The sequence below is a fragment of the Urocitellus parryii genome, chromosome X (genome assembly GCF_045843805.1).
Source record: "Urocitellus parryii isolate mUroPar1 chromosome X, mUroPar1.hap1, whole genome shotgun sequence".
Classification (NCBI taxonomy): Eukaryota; Metazoa; Chordata; class Mammalia; order Rodentia; family Sciuridae; genus Urocitellus; species Urocitellus parryii.
Window position 1 is genome coordinate 88,437,618 of NC_135547.1, and position 15,601 is coordinate 88,453,218.

Below are 15,601 nucleotides of genomic sequence, written 5' to 3' on the forward strand. Positions count from 1 at the left end.
AACCTGTGGTTCAAATAAAAAGGGAGAGAAAGTGTGGGGTATGCCATTTTACCACCAATTATGTGTGAAAACCCTAGGCCATAGAGCTGGAGGAAGAACTATGTAGTAGTTAGGAGAAAAGGGAAAGTATTCCGTGGAGCTGGCCAAGGCAAAATTACTTGGGTGTTGCCCACACAGCCTTCATGCAGGAGCCATGGATTTCCATCCTGGTTGTAACACACCAATAGTGGGGAAAGTACTTATATCCTTTGGGTCTTTGTCCTTAATTCTAAAATAGCAGTTGCAGTGCTTCTGCTAAATGCTTTAGGAAATGAATGAGATAACATATGAACAAGAGAATATCAGATTTTAAAAAAAAAATTTAGTTGTAGATGGACACTATAGCTTTATTTTATTTATTTAATTTTATATGGTGCTGAGGATCAAACCCGTGCCTCTCAAGTGCCAGGCAAGCGCTCTACCACTGAGCCACAACCCCAAGGAGATCATCAGATCTTAAGTGATCAGATGACATCACTCAAGAATGGTGTGTGTGTGCCACTGAATTGTGTATATTAGTTGTGTTTTTCTGTTTCTATTGTCACTTTTAAAACTGTTGATGGCGGGCCCTGTGTGTGGGCGCCTGTGGTCACCGCCTCCCCTTGCGCTGGCAGCAGGAGCTCACCCCTAGTGGACCACAGGGTGGCAGGACCTTGCAAGGTGGTGCAGGGCGGCAGGACCAGGGGGCGCTGTGAGCGGACCAAGGGTGGACCATGTGCTGGGCACCCGGAAGCCAAGCCGGCGCGTGGGGGTGGCGCTGGAGCAGGCCTGAGCAGTGGCAAAGCTCCTGGCGCACGAGGCACGGGTCTGCAGCGCAGCAGCTCCAGTCAGCAGCGGCTGGTGAGGACACTGCCCCCATGGACGGTGCTGTGGAGATGCTTTGCCGTCCCAACAACGTGGAGATCCTGCCACCGTCAAAAATACGGAGGAATTTAGAAGGCAATGTCCAAAATGCCTCCGGGAGTAGAGCTCTAAAAGGGAAGAAACCTCGTTTTAATGTGTCACTGGTTTGTTTAACTAAAAGATTTACGGACCTCATCAAATCCGCTCCTGGGGGCATCCTGGACTTAAACAAGGCTGCGACAACCCTGGGAGTACCGAAACGCAGACTCTATGACATTACAGGCGTCTTGAATGGAATTGACTTCGTGGAAAAGAAATCCAGGAACCACGTTCGATGGACAGGATCTGACCTTAGCAACTCCGAGGCACTAACCCAGAAACAGAAGCTGCAGGAGGAGCTTGCAAACTTAGCAGCAATGGAAGGTGCTTTGGATGAGTTGATTAAGGATTGTGCTCAGCAGTTGTTTGAGTTAACGGATGACAAAACAAATGAAAGTTTGGCCTATGTGACGTATCAGGATGTCCACAGCATTGCAGACTTTCATGAACAGATTGTCATTGCCGTCAGAGCTCCAGAGGCAACCACGTTGGATGTTTTAGCTCCGGGAGAGGACAGTCTCACAGTTCACGTAAAGAGCACCAGAGGACCCATCGACGTGTACTTGTGTGAAATGGAGCAGAACCACTCAAGTGGCGAGACATCTGACGGAGCAGAGACCTCTTCATCCCAAAGCCAACATCCAGAAGGCCATGAGGAAGGGGAAAACTCCCCTCAGCAAAGTGAAGATTTGCCTGAAGTAAACAACATTTGATAGCATTTGAGGATTGATGGATTGAATGTTTTTCACAACATCCTTTTTGGATGAATGGTGCATGGATTTGACTCTGAGAACAAAAAATCATCCAGGAAGTTCTCTCCTCTCAGCAGCATTAAGGCCAGTCGTCTCTTTGACTATCTCCTTACCTAGATGACTGGATAACTATGGTTTCTGCATTCAGAACTAATGCTTTTAAAATTATTCACTGTTTGGGGGAGGGAAATAGACATCTTTCCTCCAGGAATAACTTCATAACAAAGGGGATCACAGAACCAGATGGTAAGGTCTGGCACAGTTTCTGGTATAGTCTGCATCTCTCTCTTCCCCCTCCCCACCTATTAGCTATCTATAATATCAGGATTCAATCTGACCTAATTATAAAGTCGTGAAATATAATTTGCTCTGATTCAGTCCCCAGTATTCCTTAAAGTCATGAAATATAATTTTCTCTAATTCAATCCCCAGTATTTCTTCATTGCCCTCCTCTCCTCCCTCCCCACTATTCCCTTCCATCTACTCTACTGATCTTTCTGCTATTTACTTTTTTTAGGAGAGAGAGAGAGAGAGAATTTTTAATATATTTTTTTCAGTTTTCAGTGGACACAACATCTTTATTTTATTTTTATGTGGTGCTGAGGATTGAACCCAGCGCCCTGCGCATGCCAGGTGAGCACACTACCACTTGAGCCACATCCCCAGCCCCTGCTATTTACTTTTATTTCTTTCTTTTTAGTTAGTGTCTTGTGGGTACATGTGATGGTGAGATCACTGTGGTATAATATGTACATAGGAAAGTTAGGTTAGATACATTCTGCTGTCCTTCCCTTATTCCATCCCTCTCTCCTTCCTCTCCCTCAATCTCCTTGATCTGGTCTACAGATCTTCTAGTTTGCTGGAACCCAACTTTTCACTTCCTTTCTCTCTCTTTTTCTTCCCACTTATCTTGGACTAGCTTCTGCATATCAGAGAAAATTTTCAATGTTTGACTATCTGGGTCTGTCTTATTTCACATGACAGTCTCCAGTTCCATCCATTTACAAGCAAATGTCTTAATTTCATTCTTCCTTATGCTGAGTAATATTTTATTGTGTATACATACCACATTTTCTTTATTCATCTGTTGAAGGGCACGTATTTACAATAGCTTGGCTATTGTAAATCATGCTGGTATAAAGGTTGATGTGCTCTGCCTTCTTTTAAGCATTATGTTGTATAGCACAAAATAATTGCCTTACACTACTGGTTCACATTTTTTTTATTATTGGTCTTTCAAAATATTACATATTTCTTAATACATCATATTACACGGTTTGGTTCAAGTGGGTTATGAACTCCCAATTTTACCCCGTATACAGATTGCTGAATCACATCAGTTACCCTTCCATTGATTGACATATTGCCTTTCTAGTGTCTGATGTATTCTGCTGTCTGTCCTATTTTCTATTATCCCCCCTCCCCTCCCCTCCCCTCCCCTTTTCTCTCTCTACCCCTTCTACTGTAAATCATTTCTTCCATTTGTATTATCTTGTCTTACCCCTCCTTTCCTCTTATATGTCATTTTGTATAACCCTGGGGATTGCCTTCCATTTCCATGCGATTCCCCTTCTCACTCCCTTTCCCTCCCACCTCTCATCCCTGTTTAATGTAAATCTTCTTCTCAAGCTCTTCGTCCCTACCCTGTCCTTGTTGACTCCCCTTATATCAAAGGAGTCATTTGGTATTTGTTTTTTAAAGATTGACTAGCTTCACTTAGCATAATCTGCTCTAATGCCATCCATTTCCATCCAAATTCTATGATTTTGTCATTTCTTAATGCAGAGTAATACTCCATTGTGTATAAATGCCACATTTTTTTTATCCATTCATCTATTGAAGGGCATCTAGGCTGATTCCACAATCTTGCTATCCTGAATTGTGCTGCTATGAACATCGATGTAGCAGTGTCCCTGTAGCATGCTCTTATTAGGTCTTTGGGGAATAGACCGAGAAGGGGAATAGCTGGGTCAAATGGTGGTTCCATTCCCAGCTTTCCAAGAAATCTCCATACTGCTTTCCAAATTGGCTGCACCAGTTTGCAGTCCCACCAGCAATGAACAAGAGTGCCCTTTTCCCCGCATCCTCTCCAGCACTTATTGTTGTTTGACTTCCTAATGGCTGCCAATCTTACTGGAGTGAGATGGTATCTTAGGGTGGTTTTGATTTGCATTTCTCTGACTGCTAGCGATGGTGAGCATTTTTTCATGTATTTATTGATTGATTGTATGTCCTCCTCTGAGAAGTGTCTGTTCAGGTCCTTGGCCCATTTATTGATTGGGTTATTTGTTATCTTATTGTCTAATTTTTTGAGTTCTTTGTATATTCTGGTTATTAGGGCTCTATCTGAAGTGTGTGGAGTAAAGATTTGTTCCCAGGATGTAGGCTCCCTGTTTATCTCTCTTATTGTATCTTTTGCTGAGAAAAAAACTTTTTAGTTTGAGTAAGTCCCATTTGTTGTTTCTAGTTGTTAACTCTTGCGCTATGGGTGTCCTATTGAGGAATTTGGAGCCCGATCCCACAGCATGTAGATCATAACCAACTTTTTCTTCTATCAGATACCGTGTCTCTGATTTAATATCAAGCGCCTTGATCCATTTTGAGTTAACTTTTGTGCATGGCGAGAGATAGGGATTCAGATTCATTTTGATGCAAATGGATTTCCAGTTTTCCCAGCACCATTTGTTGAAGATGCTATCCTTCCTCCATTGCATGCTTTTAGCCCCTTTATCAAATATAAGATAGTTGTAGTTTTGTGGATTGGTTACTGTGTCCTCTATTCTGTACCATTGGTCCACCCGCCTGTTTTGGTACCAGTACCATGCTGTTTTTGTTACTATTGCTCTGTAGTATAGTTTGAAGTCTGGTATCGCTATACGGCCTGATTCACACTTTCTGCTTAGCATAGTTTTTGCTATTCTGGGTCTTTTATTATTCCATATGAATTTCATGATTCTTTTATCAATTTCTACAAGATATGCTGTTGGGATTTTGATTGGCATTGCATTGAACTTATAGAGAACTTTTGGTAATATCGCCATTTTGATGATGTTAGTTCTGCCTATCCATGAGCAGGGTATATTTTTCCATCTTCTCAGGTCTTCTTCTATATCTTTCTTTAGGGTTCTGTAATTTTCATTGTATAAATCTTTCACCTCTTTTGTTAGGTTGATTCCCAAGTATTTTATTTTTTGGGGGGATATTGTGAATGGAGTAGTTGTCCTCATTTCCTTTTCAGAGGATTTGTCGCTGATATACAGGAATGCCTTTGATTTATGCATGTTGATCTTATATCCTGCCACTTTGCTGAATTCATTTATTAGCTCTAATAGCTTGTTTGTAGACCCTTTTGGGTCTGCTAGTTATAGAATCATATCATCTGCAAATAGTGATAATTTAAGTTCTTCTTTTCCTATTTTTATGCCTTTAATTTCTTTCGTTTGTCTAATTGCTCTGGCCAGTGTTTCGAGGACTATGTTGAACAGAAGTGGTGAGAGAGGGTATCCGTGTCTTGTACCAGATCTTAGAGGGAATGCCTTCAATTTTTCTCCATTTAGAATGATGCTGGCCTGTGGCTTATCATAGATTGCTTTTACAATGTTGAGGTATGATCCAGTTATCCCTAATTTTTCTAGAGTTTTGAACATAAAGGGATGCTGTACTTTGTCGAATGCTTTTTCTGCGTCAATTGAGATGATCATATGGTTCTTATTTTTAAGTCTATTGATGTGGTGAATAACATTTATTGATTTCCGTATATTGAACCAGCCTTGCATCCCAGGGATGAATCCTACTTGATCATGGTGTATAATTTTTTTGATATGTGTTTGAATCCGATTCGCCAGAATTTTATTGAGGATTTTTGCGTCAATGTTCATTAGAGATATTGGTCTGTAGTTTTCTTTCTTTGAAGTGTCTTTGTCTGGTTTCGGAATCAGGGGGATGTTGGCCTCGTAGAATGAATTTGGAAGTTCTCCCTCTTTTTCTATTTCCTGAAGTAGCTTGAAAAGTATTGGTGTTAGTTCCTCTTTAAAGGTTTTGTAAAACTCTGCTGTATACCCATCCGGTCCTGGGCTTTTCTTAGTTGGTAATCTTTTGATGGTTTCTTCTATTTCCTCTATTGTTATTGGTCTGTTTAGATTGTCTATATCCTCCTGCCTCAATCTGGGCAGATCATATGACTTAAGAAAATTATCTATGCCTTCACTATCTTCTATTTTATTGGAGTATAATGATTCAAAATAATTTCTGATTATCTTCTGTATTTCTGAAGTGTCTGTTGTGATATTGCCTTTTTCATCCCGTATGCTAGTAATTTGGGTTCTCTCTCTTCTTCTCTTCATTAGCATGGCTAAGGGTCTGTCAATTTTATTTATTTTTTCAAAGAACCAACTTTTAGTTTTGTCAATTTTTTCAATTGTTTCTTTTGTTTCAATTTCATTAATTTCAGCTCTGATTTTAATTATTTCTTGCCTTCTACTTCTTTTGCTGTTGTTTTGCTCTTCTTTTTCTAGGATTTTGAGATGAAGTATGAGATCATTTATTTGTTGGTTTTTTCTTTTTTTGAGGAATGAACTCCAAGCAATGAATTTTCCTCTTAGAACTGCTTTCAATGTGTCCCATAGATTCCGATATGTTGTGTCTGTGTTTTCATTTAACTCTAGGAAGTTTTTAATTTCCTCCTTGATGTCTTCTAAAACCCATTGATCATTCAGCAACCTATTGTTCATTCTCCAAGTGATGCTTGATTTTTCCTTCCTTCCTTTATCATTGATTTTCAGTTTCATTCCATTGTGGTCAGATAAGATGCATGGTATTATCTCTACCCCTTTATATTGCCTAAGAGTTGCCCTGTGACATAATATATGGTCTATTTTTGAGAAGGTTCCATGAGCTGCTGAGAAAAAAGTGTAACTACTTGATGTTGGGTGGTATAGTCTATATATGTCAATTAAGTCTAGGTTGTTAATTGTGTTATTGAGTTCTATAGTTTCCTTATTTAACTTTTGTTTGGAAGATCTGTCCAGAGGTGAGAGAGGTGTGTTGAAGTCTCCCATGATTATTGTACGGTGGTCTATTAGACTCTTGAAGTTGAGAAGAGTTTGCTTGATGAACACAGCTGCACCATTATTTGGGGCATATATATTTATGATTGTTATGTCTTGTTGGTGTATGGTTCCCTTGAGCAGTATGAAGTGTCCTTCTTTATCCCTTTTGATTAACTTTGTCTTGAAATCTATTTTATTAGATATGAGTATGGCCACTCCTGCTTGTTTCCGCAGTCCATATGAGTGGTATGATTTTTCCCAACCTTTCACCTTCAGTCTATGAATATCTTTTCCTATCAGATGCGTCTCCTGTAGGCAGCATATTGTTGGGTCTTGTTTTGTGATCCATTCTACTAGCCTGTGTCTCTTGATTGGTGAATTTAAGCCATTAACATTTAGGGAATTATTGAGATCTGGTTTTTTCTTCTAGCCATATTTGTTTATTGATGTTACTAAACCTGATTTATTATCCACTTTGACTACTTTCCCCCCTTTACTGTCCTACCTCCCATTGTTGGTTTTCAATGTTATTTTCCATTTCCTCTTCCTGTAATGTTTTGCCAAGGATTTTTTGAAGAGATGGTTTTCTAGCTGTGAATTCTTTTAACTTTTGTTTATCGTGGAAGGTTTTAATTTCATCTTCTATCCTGAAGCTTAATTTCGCCGGATACACGATTCTTGGTTGGAACCCATTTTCTTTCAGAGTTTGAAATATGTTATTCCAGGATCTTCTAGCTTTCAGAGTCTGTGTTGAGAGATCAGCTGTTATCCTGATTGGTTTACCCCTAAATGTAATCTGCTTTCTTTCTCTTGCAGCTTTTAAAATTCTCTCCTTATTCTGTATGTTGGACATCTTCATTATAATGTGTCTAGGTGTGGATCTCTTATGATTTTGCCCATTTGGCGTCCTGTAGGCTTCTAGGATTTGGGATTCTGTCTCATTCTTCAAGTCTGGGAAGTTTTCTCGTATTATTTCACTGAATAGACTGTTTATTCCTTTGGTATGGAGCTCTGTGCCTTCCTGTATCCCAATGACTCTTAAATTTGGCCTTTTGATATTGTCCCATAATTCTTGGATGTTCTGCTCATGGTTTCTTAGCAGTCTTGCTGAGCTGTCTATGTTCTTTTCCAGTTGAAATACTTTGTCTTCATTGTCTGATGTTCTCTCTTCTAAGTGATCTACTCTTCTGGTAGTATTCTCAACTGAGTTTTTAAGTTGGTTTACTGTTTCCTGTATTTCTAGGATTTCTATTTGTTTGTTTTTTATTACCCCTATCTCCCTGTGAAATTGATCTTTTACTTCCTGGATTTGTTTGTCGATGTGATCCTTCATTGTCTGATTTTGCTGTCTCATGTCTTCCTTGAGACTCCAGATCATCTGAAGCATGTATATCCTCAACTCTTTATCTGACATTCCATCTGTTGCAGCTATTACCTCTTCTAAAGTTGAGTTGACCTGCATTGCTTGTGGTCCTTTCTTTCCTTGTCTTTTCATACTGCTCGCGTTTCTTTCTGCTTGGTGCAACTGTTGTGTTTTTGATTTTTACCCCCTATTTATTTATATTGCTCTTGTATAGTTGGGAAGTCTCCCTTGCAGGGCGGGTAGTGGCTCTGCTCCTCCTCTAATTAGGGTGATCTGTCTACCCTGCTAATCGGTCGCCTGTCTGCCCCCCCTGCGGGCACGGGTGGCGACTCTGTTCTGCCCCCACTTCAATTGTGGTAACGTAACTACCACGCCCTGGGGTCGTTGGTCCTGGTCTGGATGTGGGTGGCGGTTCTGCTGGGTCCCCACTCCAATTGGTGTGACGTGTCTACCGCGCTGGCAGGCCTCTAGGCCGGTAGGTCGCAGTTCTGCACAGCCCCCACTCCCAATGGGGGTACCTGACTACCTCTCCAACGGGTCGCTGAGCCTCCTCCGGACCTGGGCGGCGACCCTGCTCCACCCCCACTCCAACCAGTGTGACGCGACTGCCTCGGTGTTGCGTGTCCACCACGCTGGCAAGCTACCTGGCCTGTCTTTCCAGTGGGCCGCAAGTCTGCCTGCCCTGCTTGCTCAGATGGCAGCTCTGCACAGCCCCTACTCCAAATGAGGTTGTGCCTCCCAGGGGAGCCCTGATGGCGGAGGCTGACTACCAGTTCGGGTGGGGCGGGCAAAACCCCTCGGGTGTCAGCCGCTTGCAAAAGTGGCCGATGGCCTCAGGACTCGACTTCTGCACCCTCCGTGGGGCCACCTGTGGAGCCAGGTAGCTGTGGTCGCGTGGTTAGGAACCGACCGCGTGGTTAGGAGCCGGGCAGGTGAGGCTGCTGCTCCCAGAGCGAGCTCTGTGCCTCCCAGGGAAGCCCTGATGGCTGAGGCTGACTGCCGTTTCGGGCGGGGCGGGCCAAACCGCTCGGGTGTCAGCCGCTTGCAAAAGTGGCCGCTGGTTTCAGCACTCGACTTCTGCACCCGCCGCGGGGCCACCCGTGGAGCCCGGTGGCTGTGGTCGCGTGGTTAGGAACCGGCCGCGTGGTTAGGAACGGGCCTCGTCGTTAGGGACGGGGCGTGTGAAGCTGCTCCTCCCAGAGCGAGCTCTATGCCTCCCAGGGGAGCCCTGATGGCGGAGGCTGACTGCCGTTTCGGGCGGGGCGGGCCAAACTGCTCGGGTGTCAGCCGCTTGCAAAAGTGGCCGCTGGTTCAGGACTCGACTTCTGCACCCGCCGCGGGGCCACCCGTGGAGCCAGGTGGCTGCGGTCGCGTGGTTAGGAACCGGGCAGGTGAGGCTGCTGCTCCCAGAGCGAGCTCTAGGCCTCCCGGGGGAGCCGCTTGCCGAGCGGCTGATGGCTGGGGGACTATACCTCTGTGCCCGAGAGGCTGTCCAAGATCCACTTCTCTGGGATGAACTGTCACTTCCAATAAACCTACCAGTTCACGGCTGCTCTCCTCTTAAGGGAATTATGCTAGGAGTTCCTCCGTAGGTAGGCTGCATCTGTTCAGGTGGGTCTTTCTTATCCCGTTAAAGTGGAGACGTTGGAATCGCTGCTTCCTCGCCGGCCGTCATGTTGGATCCTCACTGGTTCACATTTGCAGTTAAGTTGTACATTGCATAGGAGTATACATGGATCTAAATATGATGTTTCTGTGTATAGCTATATAATATTTAGATTACTTATGATATGTGTCTAAATGACCTTTTCACCCTTGTATAAGCCATTAAAGCATATATGGAAGGTTACAGACAAATGTTTGGATTTTCTTGAATGAGGGTTACAGGAGAGTTTTCCAGACTTTTACACGTAGAAGTATCATAAATGTTCTATACATTTAAATTCATGGATTTAATTAAAGCATTTTAATGTGGTTCTCAGTGCTGAAATTGGAGTCGAATACTTCTTGATGTCAAGCTACCTACAAAGCTATTGTGTCCCAGCAGAAACTGGTGGCATACCCCAAGGCTTTAGGGGAAAGTACAGAAATGCCATCAGGTAATAGCTTAATTCACTAAGACATGAATTCCATCATGAGAAATTGGAAACTGTGTTAAGCTTTTGTGATGTATGTCTGTTTGCAACCTTGCTGCTCAGTCAGAGGAGTTTTTCTATGCATGAGTTGTACTCTGCCCTCTCTCCAACTCCATCCCCACATTCCAAGACCTAGCTATTTCTACCTCAGTGGGCTGTGCCTCAGTTTACTCAGTAATTTACCATTAGACTGTGACTCCATGAGGGACATGCATATAAATTAAATCACATAGTGTGTAAATTGTAAGTAAAACTTCTTTCACTAGATTTAAGACATTTTATATTCTGCCATGATCTCCTCCTCCTCCTCCTCCTCCTCCTCCTCCTCCTCCTCCTCCTCCTCCCCAGGGATTGAACTTAGGGGCACTTGCCTACTGAGCCACTTCCTCAGCTCTACTTTAGAAACAGCATCTCACTGAATTGCTTAACACCTCACTGTTGCTGAGGCTGGCTTTGAACTCGTGATCCTTCTGCCTCAGCCTGCCAAGCCACTGGAATTATAGGCCTAAGCTACCATGACCTGCACAGCCATGTTCTTGTGTATATCAGTAATTTCTTCCTATTTATTGCTCAGTAGTATTTAAATGTACGGGCACAGAAAGAACAGTTCTTTCATACATTTTCCAATTGAAGGGCGTTTCAGTTCTTTTCAGGCATTGGTAATTATTAATAAGTTCATCATAAATACTCATCAATAGGCTTGGAGTGAACATGAACTTTTTTGATGTTTGTTGTGTTGGGGATCAAATCCAGGGTCCGTCTATGGTAACCATGTACTCTGCCACTAAGCCATGCCCCGGAATATTAGCATAGCTTTTTATTCTCTCAGATAATTATTTTACAGTGACATTTCTGGGTCATATAGAAAGTACATATTTCATTTTATAAGAAACTGCCAAGCTGTTTTCCAAAGTGATTATCATTTTTCTGTCCCCTGTGAAATCAACGTATGATAGTTTCAGTGGCACTGCTTCCTAGAGAGCTCTCAGTGATGTCAGACTTTTGGGGTCCTATGTGTTTAGTGAAATTTAATTGAACAGGGGAGAATTTCTAGCATGTTAAAATAATATTGTGTTTGTGTATGTAGGATGAGGGTGAAAATAAGAAGCAACTCTTTCATGGCCACAGATTTAACATAAAATAATTTAGAAGGTTTAGAGTATTCTCTTCAGTGCTTAGGTGTTCAGATAACTTCACTATTATATGGTGTTATGTCAGTAGTAAGAGTATGAGTATGAGCATATAGAATACATACAGTAATACTTGCTTCCTCCACAGCACTGAAATATATGCATTACTTTGCTAAGGCTGCTATGAAAGAGTAGCACAGATGCATAGCTTAAACATTGGAAATTCATTTTCTCACAGTTCTGAGGCAAGGGGGCTAAGACAGCAAAGTGCATTTTTGCACTCACATAATCTTGCTGGAGGCTGACACAGGGACATTATTCATCCATCACACTAGATCCAGTGCAGCACATTCATCATTTCTCTGCCCTAAGGTACAGCAGTGAGGTATTAAACTTGCTTATTGCATTGGGGTATGGCCAGGGGTTCCTCACCAGTTCAGTGACCCATTGTAAGTGCTATCTATCACAGAGCACCTCCACTTCAGTGTCCAACTGTGGGATGAAACATATGAAGCTGACTCAATGCTCATCTTGCTTTTTTGCTTCATCTGCACTGTAGAGCTGTTTGGATCCATTTGGTTTCATTGTCTTCTTACTGGCCCCATGCACGAATGTGTCACAAGTCAAACATCCAATTGTACTAGTGATCCTCAAGGCCATCTTAGCCATCACAGAGCTTGTTAGAGACTGATTGACAAGTTAGAGACAACCTATGGTGTTGTGAAGAATTGCTTTACCATTATTTAACCATTAACATTATATTAATTTTTCTAGTTTCACACTAAGTATGGGGTAGTTTTTGGCATATAACACAGCTTAGGGTTTGCCTTGTCAGACCTGTGTTTTTTCACAAACCAAGTTTAGATGCCATTTTCTAACACCAACACTTCATTATAATGATTATGTAAATCAAATAACTTTCTGAACTCAAATTCATTTAAAAAGGTAATCTGGGGGTTGGGGTTGGGGTTCAGTGGTAGAGTGCTTGCCTTACACGTGTGAGGTAGTGGGTTTGATCTTCAGCACCACATAAAAATAAATAAAGTTATAAAAAGTAACTGATATCCCTACTTGAAGTCAAAATCAGTATCACTTGCTAGATGTAATATAAAGAAGATAACCTAAAAATTGAAAATTTACAGTCAGGCATGATGGTCCCATCTTAACATCACATCAAGGTGAAACTGAGGCAGGAGGTTCACAAGTTCCAAATCAGCCTTCCCAACTTAGTAAGATCATTTAAAAATTTCCAAAAGCAAGAGGGCTAAGGATATCACTTGGTGGTAGTGCATACCTGTGTTCAATCCCTAGTACTGCAAAAAAAAAGTGAAATAAAATAAATTTATAAAACAACTGGGAAATTTGAAATAAAAAATGGAATATAACTACCAAACACAATCCACTGACAATTTACTTATTTTGTATGTTGTCTCATACATTTCCCAAAACACTCACTTAGGGGAAATATTGCAATTCCCATTTTATAGTTGGGGACACAGACCCAAAGATATAAGTCCATTTCCCACCAGGACATGTGCCAGAACCAGGATGGAAGTCCCTGACTGCTGCATGCCACAGCCAGTAAGAAGAGTGTGTGGGCAAAACACAAATAACATTACTACATCTAGCTGCACAGACTACTTTCCCCTTTTACCTATTATGTAATTCTTTCATCCAGTTCTGTGGCCTAGGGTTTTCATATGTAATTGGTGGCACATTGGGATACCCTATCCTTTGTCTCTTTTTTTATTTGAATTTGAGGTTTTGAGATCTTTTGGAACAGGACATGTTTTTAAAATATTATCAGAGGGAGAAATAATTACTATTTACAGCCTGGAACATCACTTAAGAATGTGTGTGGATACTCAGTAGAACATATTTGTTTTGGAATTGCCTTTCTGCATGTCAATGGGGCTCTGAGATGCAATTCTTGCATTGTTCAGAGTGATAGGGGTATATGTTTGGAACAGGCAGTAGGAAGGTCTTCTGCATGACATGTGATGATAGGGTGAGTGTTTATGGAGAGAAAAAGGGTTTGTTGCTTCTCTCTAGGTGCCACTTATTAAATTCTGAAGATACAGCAGAAGTGTTCGCAGGACATGTTTTAACATTTTTACAATGCAACAGTTCTTTCTTTGTCTCCACAAATATTCCAAATGGCTTCAGTATATTAGTTATATTTTTCTAAAGCAGAGTAAAGTAAGTGCAATAGTAATAGATTTTTTAAATGGTAGTTTTTGTCCCAATGTTTTCATCATAGACACCATATGAAGTCAATGTGCCACATTTTGAGAAACCCATTCAAGAGCAAAACAAAGCCTTTTAGTTGAAACAAAATTTACACACATATTTCTTTTATTACAAACCCATCAAACTACTACTAAATTCAACACATACAACACCAGTCAACAAGTTTAGAAGTATTTACTATGAAAAAAATGGAAGGCTTTGAAAAAACACTCTACAAATGCTAGAAGAAAATAAATGTAGGCTCAACAATCCAACATATTGGCAGTCACCCACTTCCTTAAAATGACACCTAAAGTGCAAGAAATAAGTGGTACACCATCAAATTTAAAAACTTCTGCACAGGAAAGGAAACAATTAAGAGCATGAAGAGAGAACCTATGGAATATGAGCGGATCTTTGTAACCTACACCTCAGACACTTGGTTAATTTTATTGTTTGGATGTGAGGTGTCTCCCCAAAGCTCATGTGTTAGACACTGCAAGAAGGTTTAGAAGAGAAATTATTGTGTTATGAGAGCCTTAACCCAATCAGTGAATTAATCCCCATAGGGATTAACTGAGTGGTAATTGAAGGCAGGTAGGATGTGGCTGGAGGAGGTGGGCATAGGGGCCATGGCTTTGGAGTATATATTTTGTATCAGGATAGTGGAGACTCTGCTCTGCTTGCTGATCATATGCGAGCTGCCTTCCTCTGCCACACTGCTCTGCCGTGATGTTCTGCCTCACCTTAAGCCCCAAGGAATGGGGCCTTCTATGGACTGAGATCTCTGAAACTGTGAGCCCCTAAATAAATTTTTCCTCCTCTACAGTTGTTCTGGTCAGGTCTTTTAGTGGCAACAGCAAAAAAGGGAACTAAAATAGTTAATATCTACAATATAGAAAAAACTAAAAAAAAAACACCAAAAACTAAATTACTAAATGAATACATAAAAAGATCTAAACAAACACTTCCCAAAGGAAGAAGTTCAAATGACCAACAAATATACAAAATATTTTTCAACATCACAAGCAATTAGGAAAATGCAAATCAAAACTACACTAAGATTTCATCTTACTGCAGTATGAATGGCAATTATCAGAAATAGAAATAATAGTATGCTAGTGAAGAAGTAGGGAAAACGTACATTTATACAGTGTTGATGGGACTGTAAATTTGTACAACCATTCTGGAAAGAATGATGGAGTGTTCTCAAAACACTAGTAATGGAACTACCATATGACTCAGCTATCCCACTCCTCAGTGTTTATCCAAAATAACTAAAAACAGCATACTACAGTGATGCAGACACAGCAGACTCAGTCTACTTATGTTTCTGAAGTGAATAAATTTATCATCAGGGCCAGGAAGTTGGTGACACACATATGTAATCCCAGCTATATGGAGGCTGAAGCAGGAGGATCACAATTTCAAGGGTGGGCTACTCATCCAGACCCTTTCTCAAAATTAAAAATGAACAGGGCCAAGGATGTACCTCAGTGGTAGAGTACTCCTGGGTTAAGTCCCCATTACTGCCAAGAAAAAAAATCCTGCTCAGTTGCTGAAAGAAGAGAAAGAAATAAAGAAAGAAAAAGGAAGGAAGGGAGGGACAGACAAAAGAACAGAGAAGAAACATAAACATTACTTCATGAAGTCTGAGAGAGGGGCAAGAATTTGCATAACACAGACATCTTCCTCACACTCACAATGAGTGCTTCTGATCTATAGAAACTCTCCCTGCTTCATACATCACAAAAACTAGGAACTACACTGCTGATTATAGTTTTACTATTCTGTCACTCCAGGCTTCACTGGGAAAAGGGGTAAAAATGACATTATTCCCTAATAGCCAGCTAATTCAGAATTCTCAGACTCTGAGAATAGGCATTAAGTCTCCATACAGAAAAAAAGGAAACAACAAGCAGAGTATATCCTCATTTGCTTAGTATTGATGAAATTGGTATTC

General features: G+C 41.3%; 1 pseudogene; it reads left to right on the top strand.

The window, feature by feature from the left end:
* The first annotated feature begins 896 nt into the window (after window positions 1-896).
* Window positions 897-1,694, top strand: LOC144250697 (transcription factor E2F6 pseudogene; annotated as a pseudogene).
* Window positions 1,695-15,601: the final 13,907 nt, after the last annotated feature.